The sequence below is a fragment of the Acipenser ruthenus genome, chromosome 12 (genome assembly GCF_902713425.1).
Source record: "Acipenser ruthenus chromosome 12, fAciRut3.2 maternal haplotype, whole genome shotgun sequence".
Classification (NCBI taxonomy): Eukaryota; Metazoa; Chordata; class Actinopteri; order Acipenseriformes; family Acipenseridae; genus Acipenser; species Acipenser ruthenus.
The window spans coordinates 13,887,421-13,901,549 of NC_081200.1; the positions used below are offsets into that span (position 1 = coordinate 13,887,421).

Genomic DNA, 14,129 nt, shown 5'->3' on the forward strand with positions numbered 1-14,129 from the left:
AGTACAAAAGAATTGTCAAATACTTGACATTCTTTCTGCAATGATTTGACATTGTAAGCACCAAATAAACTAAAATAATACAGACAACAGCACAACCACATCACGTAAATTATTCTCCATGTTGGAAATGATGGAATGGAAAATGTTTTCCAACTTCCGCTCTAGTAATCAGCAAGAGAGCTGAGTGTATCGGTGTCTCTCCCGAGTCAGCGGGTGGCTGCGGTGAGCCGGTTAGAAATAAAAAATAATTGGGCTTTCCAAATTGGGGAGAAAATGAGAAAAAGTAAAGCCGATTCCAAATTTTTTAAAAAAAGGAGAGAGGCGAGTGTGTTTGGAAAGTGGAATAGAACCGTAATAGTTTTTTAACCAATAGAACTGTTGTCTGGATGATGCTGCAAGTGAACCAAACAAACGCATCTGAATGCACTTTGAAAGAAGCTCAAGTTTGCTTGAATTTTTCTGATGTGAAACGAACCGAAGGTAACTTGCAAAAAATGTGTTTATTTGCAAGTGAACCCTGATTCAAATCAATTGTAAGTTAACTAGGTGCTAAAGTGCCCGTATGATGGAGACGTAATAAAAAAATAAAAAAAATTATCTACCGGAAACCATAACAGTAGTATTTCATGTCAGATTTTGAAATGTCACATTTTTAAATTGTCAATTTTTTGTTAAGTACATGGAAAACTACAAAGCGGTATGTAATTCAATATGTTAGCGTAACATTATTCAGTAGGTTTCATTCGACTCTATGAAGCAAAATTAGTTAATTCTATACGGAGATGCAACTATATGTTTTTTGGGGTTTTTTTTTGTAATTTGCTTTAAATAAAAACCTTACACTAAATAGAGCAAAGAAAATACTTCTAGAATATCTTGTATTGTAGGTCTACCATTTTCATAGAAAGAAAATCACCTTTTGGTAAACAGGAAATGGGTTTGTAACAGCATCTCTCTGAAGAAATCACATTAGGTGAACAAAACGTGCCGATCTCTTTGTTCACCAATAGTGGCGAAAAATATAATTTACAACAAAGTGCGCATCTTTCACGCAAGAAAATGTGAGACCTACTGTATAAAGTGGCTGTGTGTGTATTATTTTGTTGGCTCTATGTGCTTCAAAGGGTTATGTTCACTTTTTTTTATTATTTGAGAGCTAAGGCATCACTCCACTATAATCATGACTAAGTTAACCTTTTCCCAGTGTCAGTAAAGATAGTTTATTACTGTAGCTGAACAGAATCACAGAATAAATATTTTTCCAATCCTCCAGAGACATGTCCACAATCATCTTCTTATAAACCGATAAGTTCATAAACTGTAACAACATCATATTCAAGTCTAAATGTATTGATCTTTGGGCTTACAGGCTACAAAGTAATTGTTGAGAAAAAAAAAAACTGCAACAAAAGGTCCCCACAACACAGCCTGCCTTTACACGCAGGATTATCAAACCTTCCCCCATATACGAAGCTGGAGGCAGCAGTTATTGCACATTTCACACCCACGCAACAACCAAAGACACAGATACAGGGCCCAGGCGCAGTTCAACCGCAAACAGAAACAAAAGTGACTGCTGACTAACATGCTGATAACTGAACAACTCCCCTGCATTTGACTCCCCTGCATTCACCTTTGCACCACAAGAAATGTGCTTGAAAGTGAAACGAGACACTGTCTGAGACTAAAACAGAGATTTGAATGTAATACTTTAAAATGAAATGGATTGCTACTTCCTTTTTCTAAACAACTGTGTTTAATGAGCCAATATATTTATGTTTGTACTGCTTCTATTAACAATTTGCTTGTGCTGTAAGTCACATGGTAAGTAACATATGCGCAAAACAAAATCTAAATTTATACAGATTTTTTTTTTTTTAATTCTGTGCTTGATATTAAAAAATTCTGCAAATTCTGCTTAAGTTGAAGTCAACTTCAGTTATCAGGTCGCTCCATCTTACAAAAAAAATATATTAAAAGAGACCACACACACACTATTCAAGAATTTGGTCTTCTTTCAGTGATTTAAACAATGGCTGCATTTACATGCACCTGAAAATCGACTCTGCAGTCATACTTTGTAACGTTGTCACACGAATACATCGTGAAACAGCAAAAGAATGTCCTTTAGGCAGCGCGACTTTAAGGGCAGGGTCAATTGCTTTCTCTCGATAAAAATAGTTGTACTAACCCATGTAAACCGGAGCAGGAATCGTGCTTGTAGCTCACGAGATTTCAGCAGTCAAGATCCCGTTCTTCTGACTTAATCTCAGGTAATCTCCATCAGAAAGGCCATACAAAACACACACACACACACACACGCACACAATGTACATTTATGGTTATACGGTTATACTCATACCATCGACGGCAGTCATTATCACGGTACATTTTAAACATCATCAGTATTAAAATGAAAGACAAACCAGCAGATACAACTCAAAGTTTTACTCAAGCACATCATATCAAACATCTGCACAGTCAAAACGCTGTATTTAAATGAACAATTAAACATAAAAGGGTTTATTTTCTAACTTACCACATATAAAGCACTACTTCAAAAAATGAAAAACTATAATAAAATAAACATTTAAAAAGAAACTAGTGTGTAAACAGGTTTATGTACATACAAAACTGTAAAAACAAAAGTAGTTGTTAATCTAAAACCAAAGTAACATGATTTCTCTTGTGTGTGTCACAGCACAGAATCCAGGCTGAGCTGCTGCATCCTGCAGCTTTGCAGTTTTCTGATCGAAGTGCTGTGGCTAGCTTCAAGATGAAGTCTCTCCTACTGATATTTTCCCCGGTGCATTTCTTGTACAAAACGAAGGAACTGATGGCTGTTAGGTCCAGCAGAGATAACAACAAGCTTGTGTATATATACAGTATGTATATATACTGTCTATATATAATATATATATATATATATATATATATATATATATATATATATATATATATATATATATAGAATATTGTAGGTTATATTCAAAATAACGTGTATTGTAAAAGGCGGTTCTAGTGTTAATGAAACACACAAATATAAATTATAAGTAGTAAAACTTGTACTTAGTAGAAATTATATTTCATATGATTGTGTGTGTGCGTGCATCCGTGCATGTGTGTGTGTGTGTGTGTGTGTGTGTTTGTGTTGGAAAGGTAACCAGACAAACAAGTAGCTAATGCGCGGCATAATTCAGAATGTGTGTGACAACACGTGAATTCATTTCTCTTGTTAAAATGTTTTTATCTTCATGGCAACGCATGAAGCTCTCCTCACGATATTCAGAGTCGTTTTTTTCCTACTCAGTAAGCAGACACGACATTTAAATATCCCCTCCCCTAAATGACTATGAATTGAATAATCTGCATTGGTACAGCCAATTTTTTTTCCTAAATCAGAACTGCATAAGAACACATTTCCTGAAAAGTACGGCAAACACGTTGTGAGGAAAACTGTCATGCATGTAAACATCGCCAATGACATTACTCCATGAGATTTTACCTAAAAAAAATATCTGTACTCAGAAAAGGCTTTAAATGTTTAAATATACATTTACAGACTCAATGGGAATCAGATTCAATTTCTTTAATCAACAGCAGTACTGTCGTAGTTATACACCACAAAACTTCAAAATCCTATTGGAATAGGAACACAGAATACTATGATTCTGTCAATATGACTATAAACATAAATTTGAAGATGGATTTATGTGAGCAAGCCAAGGGTAGCACCAGCTGGGATGCCAAAAATAAACATTATTAATGGGGGAAGGATCATTCAACCCAGCAAGTTTAAGGGCGAACGGTCATAAATCAGGGATTCTATTGGAACTGTCATCATGTAGAACTAACTGTGAAGACCAGAGTTACAAACGCAACAATACAGTACATTCTACAGTTCAGCAGAGTTCAAGGTTCCTTAAAGAGGCAACACTAACAATAAAATTAGTAATTCATGACTAATGAACAGTATACCGTAGATGGTAGAGTGGACCTACAGTCTTAGTGATCTACAAGCTGGTTCATACTTCAATTGTGCGACAGTAGCTAAGGACAATTTCTAGACTTTATGCGTGCAACTGTCTGGTGATGCAAGGGTGACTAGTTGCTAAAGCCAACATTTTTCTACTACAGTAAGTACAGTAAAAACATTTGTGAAGATTTCTCAGTAAATAGTTGACGTATAGGCTGTAAACAGGTTTAGCCAAAAATAATTATTTCTTGTCCTCAAGGATCAATTGAGATATTACACTGCTATGCTGTACAGTATCTAAGAAAAGGAGCCGACCAGATGGAAGGTGAGCTGTGGGTGAAAATCTTTTAAAGCAGTTCCAAATAACAAAACCTGTGTTAATGACTGCACATGCCTCTTGTAGTTAATACAAATGTCTTCAAAAACATCTTCCACTGTACAAACCAAGAGGCGAAATCATCATATCGAAATGATATCCAGATTTCCAACTGGTTTCAAAATGTATTCAACGACAACAGATTGCTGCAATAATGAAAAAGAAACTTGAGCAATTTAAAAATGTACCAAGAAATTGTGTTCAATAAATGTGTTTCATTCATCTTTTCCTCTTGTGGTGCCTGAATCAGGAAGATGTCATTAACATTACAGGGTGCTGGGTCAAGCTGAAAGTGATAGAAACATCATTCCCACCTGTTTGTATCTGCAGCCCACCAAATCCAAACCACTCCGAAGTGTAACTCTGCGCCGGTTTCGATTTTGAGGTGACTTATGATGGAATAGTAAAACAATATAACAAGACCATGTTTTTCTGCATGGATACCTCCTGGGTGGTGTTATTCATTTCTGTGCACTGTTGAGAGTCCAGTTATAGTTCTAATTTTTGTAGAGACATATGCGTGCTCCCCACTGTAAACCTGTTTCCCACCCTGTAGATCAATCAGGCCTGAGACAGCTACAACAGAACTCGCACTTTATATACAGCAAAATATGTTAAGTATCTCACACTGGTGAAGGACCCTTACATGATAAAGTGCATGTGCAATTTACCGCCAACATTAGTAAATGATCAAAACGTGAAACAACGAGGGAGAACTGCCCTTCCTGCCACATGGCAGTTCCCTACATCAATAGCCTACACTGTAGGATCAGACACTACAAATTAAGCGTACAGTCAAACTCCTCAATTAGTTTCAGCCAGGTGTGTCCTCCCCTTAAACGTAACAGGACACTCCCCATACCTGCCGTGATAGATTTATGGTGCAATTACTCCTCCCTGACTGTAAATATAAAAATGATCATACTTCATAGTATCAAAATTACCTGGCTTGGCTATATAGCAGTTATAAGCCGACTAGCTTCTAAACTAAACAGATATTGATCTGCAAAGCTGTACCTGTAATAGGTGCACATTTAACAAAGAAATGAGCGGCACGTTTTCAACCATAAAGCATCATTTCATACATTTAAACACTTTCATGGCTTTTATTATCATTTCATGAAATTCTGTCGGGGTGTGGGTGGGGGGGGGGGGGGGTACAGTAGTTGGCAAACAGGTTAATTCAACGCTGAATGCTTGAGTATAGATTCATACTTATGTTAAAAATGAAGTTTTTATGAAATGTTTGCCAAATGTCATACTCTTCCAACTTAAAGCCTATTAAAAAACAACCAACAGGTGCATTTTTCCACCAGCTGCATCTGTGTGAACAGGTATCATTACACCATTAATAATGTATTCCACACGCATACACATTTAAAGTGACTGCTATCATTATACCAGGTACTGCCTCTAGATACCAGGTTAGAGCCTATACAACAGGGTGCTTAGGATACAGTAAATGGGTTCTTCTGCAGTACAAAACATTTGTACAGAATCATCGTTCAGTTGTTAGTAACTTACTATGCACTTAAACCACCACGCTGTAGCTCTGTATCAAATGAACACTGCTGATTAGCTTTCCCATCTGCTCTGTATTATCTTGTCCAGCCTGAACTTCACTGGTGCAGCCTAGTGTTGCCAGTGCTTTAAGAGAAACTACAATATTCTGATCACTCAAGGGGTGGCAGGAGCCTGGCAACCACTCACTGAGAAGGATTTAGCATTTTGTCTTAACCAACTGGTGGGAAAAGGTCTTCTTTAAAAATAGCATTTAAAAGTACTTTCAACGTCTGTGTCGTGCCGATACTGCAATAATTGAGCAGTGTGCATCTTTACTGGCTTCGTAAGCGGTTACGTATTGAATTGGCCGTTTCAAATGGGGGGTAAAATTTGATAAAAATAAAATTATTATCTGAATGAGAAATTATTATGCAAACATTTCGGTGTCTTTTCAATTGAACTAACGGTGACGGGTCTAAATACTGCCATCCTTTAAAAGCACTTAACTGGCATTTGACATATTTTTACACACATGAACTAAACAGACTTACATGCACTGTTTGATGTTTAGTTTTTATAACCTAGGTACACATATCTGAATTATCTCACTGTCAGTATTATTATTATTATTATTATTATTATTATTATTATTATTAAGATTTCAATGCAAACTTGATTACACAACTTTTAATACCAGACATAAACTTTGTAGTGCTCACAATAGAAACCCATCCCCGGTTTTGATATATAGGCTATGCTTGATTAGCCCCAGTGTATACTGTAGACAACGAGATCAGGTGTGTCTTATTGAACTCATACTGTAGTAATATCAAGAATGAATCCCTGGGTGCAGCTGCCAACTGAGCACCTGCTGTACTGTCAGCCCTCTAGAAAATCATATGCTGTATTTTCCCATTACTGAAACTGACTTGCAACACGAATACGCAGCTTTCCATATATATGTCAGGGATGCTATTTCTACAAGTTAATTTGTTACGCGAAGGAGAACACATTAAACAAAACAGTCTGTTTGTTGGTTGGTTTGTTTTGTTTACAAATAGCAGGTGTTTGTAATAATTTAGCCAATACCTGTATCTACGGCAATCATGCAAAAAAAAAAAAAAAAAAAAAAAAAAGGCTTTTGCACCAATTTTCAGCAAACTGTACAATGTATGTCCTGGTAATTGTCAAACACTATATTAATACCAATGTAATCTCTTGGTCATTATAAATGAATACACATCCGATATCAATCCTTATAGTAATACTATAGCATATAGCAACCACGTGTATTTGAGCATGAAAATAAGTTACACACAAACATGCAATGTACTGTGATACTACTATTGTTAATTAGTCCTGACACCGCAGTCGATACCCTAAATCGATGCCCACATCAGCAAATGTCCTGGCCCGTAACATGAACTTAATGTTAACTGATAAGCCGCAACAGTAAATACCACGTAAATCGTGACATGTCTGCTAGTGGCTGTCGTGAAGTCATGGGAACTAAATAAACTGAAAACTTAACTGAAAAAATAAATATGAACCTACACTCGCTGTCACATTACAGCTACTACATACCTGTCAGTTGTGTTTCGTAGTGGATGTCTGTTTTCTCTGTAGCGTCTGAAATCCTTTTGTGCTTGTTTGGTTCTGCTGTGAGCGCCCCTGTCAAAAGATTACTATTTTGCCTCAAAGAACTGGTTTATTTTCACTTGTCAGACCACTGTTTCCCCCACTCTCCCTGCTTTACTCGCTCTCTTCCCGTGTTAGGGAGGATTACAAGCGTCACTCAGCACAGCAGTCTGTCTGCACATGCTCCATGTTAAAACCATAAACCCACTCTTAAAGGGACAGTGCCAACCACACGACAAGTCGCATTTTCAGTAGCGGAGCAATCTGGAGCAAGTGTCTTCATTCGAATTTTCGCAGTTAAAGGGGCAGCAGAACAAATGCCATTAACTGCCGTGATCACTGTCAATCATAATAGGAGAGATGTGCATGTAAAACGATGTTGAACTCTGAAAGCAACCGCAATATATATGGAAGATCAATATTTCATTTATTTGTGTGTTTATTTGTCTCACACTCGTGTTTTATTGTGTACTAAAATATAATTCCTTTAAGTGACTGTTTAATACTTTTCTTTTCCCTATTTTAAAAGACACAAGATTTTTTTGTTTGCTTTCCAGTTTGTTTACATTGATTCAAGTGTCCTCCTGCTACTACCTGAGCATATACACACGTCATCATATCTCACAGAAGCAAAAAAAAAAAAAAATAATAATTATACTCATTACATTTCATGTCTTTTTTACTATAAGTGTTTGGTTTCAGAAACATTTGAGTATTGTATAACTGTATAGTGCACTGTACCTTTAAGAGCGTATCAACATGTTTGATGTAAAGAAATCAAATGATCCATTGATGAATCCTGTATATATACCTGAGGAAGGGATACTAGCAGATCCCCTTAACCCGCTGTTCTAGAGAGAAACCCGCATTTTCAACTCCTGAAGGGCTGTTCAGGGCTACATGGTGCGCCCGCTGCCTTTCAGAGACTGATGGACCAGGTCTTACGCTCACATCGTGAATATGCAGCAACGTATATTGACGATGTGGTTATTTACAGCTCCACCTGGCGAGAGCATTTGGCTAGGGTTACGGCTGTCCTGCAGTCTCTAAGTGTTGCCCAGCTGACAGCCAACTTGAGAAAATGTGCGTTTGCCAAAACAGAGACTCAATATTTGGGATTCATAATGGGAAATGGAATGTGTGAAACCCGTTGTCACCAAAGTCCAGGCTTTGGTGGACGCAGCAATCCCCAAAAGCAAGGCTCAGGTGACGTCTCCACTGGGGCTAGTTGGTTATTACCGTATATTCATCCCCGATTATGCCACAGTTGTCAATCCCTTAGTTAACCTCGCCAAAAAGAGCGCACCAAATTTGATTAAGTGGTCAGTAGAACGTCAGGGGTATTTGATACTATTAAGCGTAAACTGTGCCAGGCCCCCACTCTCATCACACCAGATTTCACCAAGAGATTCATCCTCCACACTGATGCGTCAGATTTTGGTTTGGGTGCAGTTTTGTCCCAAAAGGTAGACGGAGTAGAACCTATACTATACCTCAGCAAAAAGATGCTCCCACGGGAGTGCAACTACTACATGGTCGAAAAAGAGTGTTTGGCCATTAAACGGGCTACTCACTCTTTACAATATTACCTGCTGGGACATTCATTCGATCTTGTCACAGACCATGTCCCACCCAAGTGGTTAAGCATAATGAAGGACAGCAATGCCCAGATAACTTGGTGGTATCTGGCATTGCAGCCCTTCATGTATCATATGATTCACCGTGCAGGGAAAGAACATCAAAATGCAGATTATTTTTCCTGGGAGGAGGGAGTAATAGGAAAGGTAAATTAAGACAAATGTTTCTTCGGCTCCACTCTGAGCAACGGGATATGTGAGACAGAATGATTCTTGGTGATAAATCTCCCTCCCAACCTGTGAGGGTGCTGTGTAAAGGGAACAGAGTGCCCTGTACTGGATGGCCACACAATTCATTCCCAGGGTAAGGCGGAAGTCGGCCATCTAGAAAGGGGGCGGAACTATGGTACACTAAATTATCAACCCGGAAGGGAAATGATGTGGCAGCCACGGATTGGAGGAGCGGTTGCAATCGTTAACCAAGGGGTAATGATTGACGGTATCTGAGGGGACGTAGTGAAGTGATCTGTTCCTTTGTTATGGTTAAAGCTAACCCGGAAGGAGAACCGTATTGTGTATCGTTAAGTGTTTTGTTTGTTTTTGTTGTGTCTAATTATACTTGTTTGCTGTTATTAGACGGCTAACACGATCCGGAGCTGTTGCTACAGGCCAGCACAAAACCCGGACAACACTGCACTGGTTTCATGATAAATTGCATTTGCACCACAAGCACTACAGCACTCGCTTTGGACTGGTGACCGTGTTTGTATATTGTGTGTGTATTTAATACCGTGTTTATTTTTTCAGGACTGAACCCCTGGGTTAAACTGTGTAGTACACAGCCTTATGTACTACCATTCATTATTATTTACCATTGTCAAGTGACTTTGGATTATAATATAAAACACCATTGCACCTGCACTATAGTTGTCTGTCTGTTGTTGATCACTGTAAACCACTTTGCCACAGACGTATAGACTCAATTAAAGCTTTTGAGCGTGCACAAAGACAATCCTCACAATGAAATCAAAATCCATGGTCCTAAAACACCCATCACAACGCAGTACAGTAAGTTAATTGGAGATCCCAAGAATAAAGAGCATCTTGCAAAATCCCTGTCAGTGTGCTATGGCAGAAACCTTACCTGGCCCAGATCACAAAATGATTATTGCAGGTGGATTCAAGGATGGCCTCATTGCTTGCATAGTCACTTCATAAGGTGGTGTAGACCAAAAAGATCTATTCTCATCACACGAAGAAGCAGATACTCAGATTCTACTTCTTGTTATTATTAATTTCTTAGCTGACGCCCTTATCCAGGGCAACTTACAATTATTACAAGATATCACATTATTTTTACATACAATTACATTATTTATACAGTTGGGTTTTTACTGGAGCAATCTAGGTAAAGTACCTTGCTCAAGGGTACAGCAGCAGTGTCTCCCACCTGGGATTGAACCCACGACCCTCCGGTCAAGTGTCCAGAGCCCTAACCACTACTCCACACTTCTGCCCATGCTTCACAGGAATACCCTCATGTAATGGTGTGGTCTCCAAACACCGATGTTGCAGTTCTTTGTGTACAATTTATTTACAAGTTGGAAGCAACTCAAGAGCTTTGGTTTCGTACTGGTGTGATGGATAAAGCCAGGTTTATACCAACCCACACACTAGCAGCTGAACTTGGCCAACAACTATGCACAATGTTGCCAGCAGTACAAACACTGGGTCTGATTCAACCAGCAGTATTGCAAGGGATGGCAAACTAAAGCCATGGCAGCTTGTCAGGAAGAATCGTAGTACCTTACCAAGTTTGGCACTGCGGTGGATATACCTCCTGCACAGTTGAAATCAGTAGAACTTCTGATAACCGTTCTCTATGACCCAGCGGCTGACTCAGCGGATGTAAATGGTGTGCAATATAAGCTTTTCTGTCGCAAACAGGCCTGGAATGCAGCCCTCCCCCCAACTTATGATAGTCTTCTGCAACATACCAAGCACGCAAATTACCTGACCCTTATCTGGAACCATGCCCTGGAGGCTCAGCCTGACATCCCCTCCCCAATTGGAAATGGCTGGCATCATGACAAAGGCTGTGTGGTCCAGTGGTTAAAGAAAAGGACTTGTATCTAGGAGGTCCCCGGTTCAAACCCTACCTCAGCCACTGACTCATTGTGTGACCCTGAGCAAGTCACTTAACCTCCTTGTGCTCCGTCTGTCGGGTGAGATGCAGTTGTAAATGACTCTGCAGCCGATGCATAGTTCATACACCCTAGTCTCTGTAAGTCGCCTTGGATAAAGGTGTCTGCTAAATAAACAAATAATAATAATAAAGATGGACACATTTTTCCAACACTAATGACACAGATACCTGAAGTACTCTTGGAACTCATTACATGTGAGTGTAAAAAAGCCAAGCGTGAGCGCAACTGCAGTTGTTCCAGACAGACTTGCATGTGTACTGCTGGTGAGGACTGTTATAATCCTCATAAAGTTGCCGGTGTGGATACAGATGAGTCTGACAATACAGATGATTCAGACATAGACGTGTAGCGTATGGCAAATATATTAAAAAAAAGGCTAGACACACATATATACTGTCATGTTGCTCATCATTGAGAGGGAGTCCATTGGCTATTAGTGTTTTGTTAGCACCATGTGCTACAGTATGCCTGGCTTTTACTATAATGAATACAGTATTTAAAATGTTTGTGTAATATAATAATCTGTGCATTAACATGCTTTAAGTAATATACCTTAATATTTTTTGTCAAACCTTTTTTTTTTATAACTAGAATGTCTTTTTGACTTAAGAAAAATGTGTAATTTGTGTCAAAGAAACCTTTGCATGACTAAAAATGTGTTTTGACTTTGAAACAAAATTGTTAAAATCCCATTCCACTGTACTTAATGTATTATGCACTTTTGCAATATTTTCACTGTATTGTTATATACATTTTTTTTTTTTTACTGTGTATTATGTATTATGCATTTCTCTATTTAAAGTATTATGGATTTTTGTGTTGTTACTGCATCTTGTAAAGCGCTTTGTGATGGTGGTCCACTATGAAAGGCGCTATATAAAATAAAGATTGATTGATTGATTGATTTTATCAGTCATTTTTACTTTCAAACTTGTTTTGACAACAAGTATATTTTCGTGGCCTTTTCACTTGCGCAAAATGTTGTTTTGACATGGGTACAAAAATCTTGCATTGGCATACTTTGCTACCACTTAACACCACATTCACCCTAGATAAGCACCTAAGGGATACTTCTCTCAAAATAACATAGCTGTTGCTTTCTGTACGGGGGTCCCCATACTAATACGGATGGAAAGTATCATTTCAGCAGCGCTGTGTTTTGCTAGGGTCCAGATGATAAATTAATTGAGACACTAATACATTAGGTAGCGGCATAAACAGAGAAAAAATATATATCAATTACAGAGCAAATACACTCAGGATGAATGTAAACATAATAAATGAAAAAGTTACAAGTACAAATAAACAATAACATGGCATAAAGGTAAACACTGAAGAACACTCAAATACCACTCTTCTATCACTGTGTACACTGAAGAATGCAAGAGTCAAAATGCCTGCTTCGGATTCTTATACTGTAGTTTTACCTTGAGCTTTTTAAAGTTATGGTACAACGGCATTGCAAGTTACAGTGCATACTCCTCCACATAAGCCCATTGTAGTATTTTTTGGTAAATGTAGTTCATGAGTGTCACATTAAACCACAGTAGCATTTGGTAATATTTTCAAGGAAAGCTTTACATCTACAGTATTTGTAATGTGGCTCCACCGTGTGGCCATATTTCAATATTATTGTGTTGTGCATTCTGCAAAGTGCAGTATATTCACTGATAAAAATCATGTCATTAAAACATAGATGATAATCCTAATTAACCTGTGCAAGACCTCCCCATCAGAAACCAAACCAAAAATAGTGCCTAACTGTATCCATTGAGGCTGTCTGTCTGCCTTACTGTTTGTCACACTAACATTTGTACATACATCTTCAGAACCGCTTATTTGTGATTCTTTTCACAATGGAATGGATATTATCATGATAATCTGAAGTGTTTATTCAATTGCGATAAAACTTAGCTAGGATATTCTTCATCAAAACTTACTGAGAATATACACAGTATATGGAGCACGTGTCCATATGTTAAACTTACATTTTTACACGTGCAAATGGTGGCATATCAGTTAATTAAACTTGAATTCAGCATTTCAATTTGGGAGTGAAAATTGATGAAAACCTAGCTTTTAGCTTTTTGCTCCGGTGATGGAAGTATTCGAACGAGCAATCATACAAAATACGAGGGTAGGCATCAGGACCATGTCATTAATAGCAATCTTTTTTTTTTTTCTCTCCAATATATAGATTATGACAATGGTGTTGGCATTAACTGCTACACATCCCATTTCATCAATGTTGTCACGTTAAGTGCATATTACTGTACATGCTTATCCCTCCTACTGCAACTTCAAGAGAACTGAACAAGGGCACCACCAGTAACTGTACATCAATTGCCCTGGTGCCCACACACCCCCACCCCCGGGACATTTATTAAATTCCTTATATAGCAACTCTAAACACTTAAATTACAGTGGAAAGAAGTCCTTGAATTTATGTAGTTTTACATGTTTAAAACAGGGGGAAAAAAAGAACATTTGCCACCATAGCTGTTTAAATCTTTTAAGTAGACCCTTAGACAGTAGGCTGCATAAAATAGGTACCGTTTCACAATTCAGTTTCACAGTATATATGGCGTTATACCCACAGTGTATAACTGGGATTTCCTGTGTACACCAGTGTTTTCTATGCAGACTGGAGAGATTAAGCTGATAGGCTGGGCTCAAATGCAGTAAGTAGTGCACTGGAGCCCCAGCTTTTAACCACTTTAAGACCTGTTGCAGACCCTATATAAAATGTATTTATGCTTGCATTACCTCACTTAAGAAGCTAGCAGGGGTCACTCTTGTACCCTCTTAACTTGCACCACAGTTGGATTTAGTAAATGCAACCACTACGCCTG

At 38.2% G+C, this 14,129-nt stretch overlaps 1 protein-coding gene across 2 annotated transcripts in view; it reads right to left on the bottom strand.

Annotated features, from left to right (window-relative positions):
• The window catches only part of LOC117416528 (activated CDC42 kinase 1-like), a 121,167-nt gene extending 113,471 nt beyond the window's left edge, over window positions 1-7,696 (bottom strand). For both annotated transcript variants that reach the window (XM_034027654.3, XM_059034588.1), the window contains exon 1: window positions 7,440-7,696. The gene's annotated coding sequence lies outside the window, so the exon portion shown is untranslated. The remainder of the gene's footprint in view (window positions 1-7,439) is intronic.
• Between the last annotated feature and the right edge of the window lie 6,433 nt (window positions 7,697-14,129).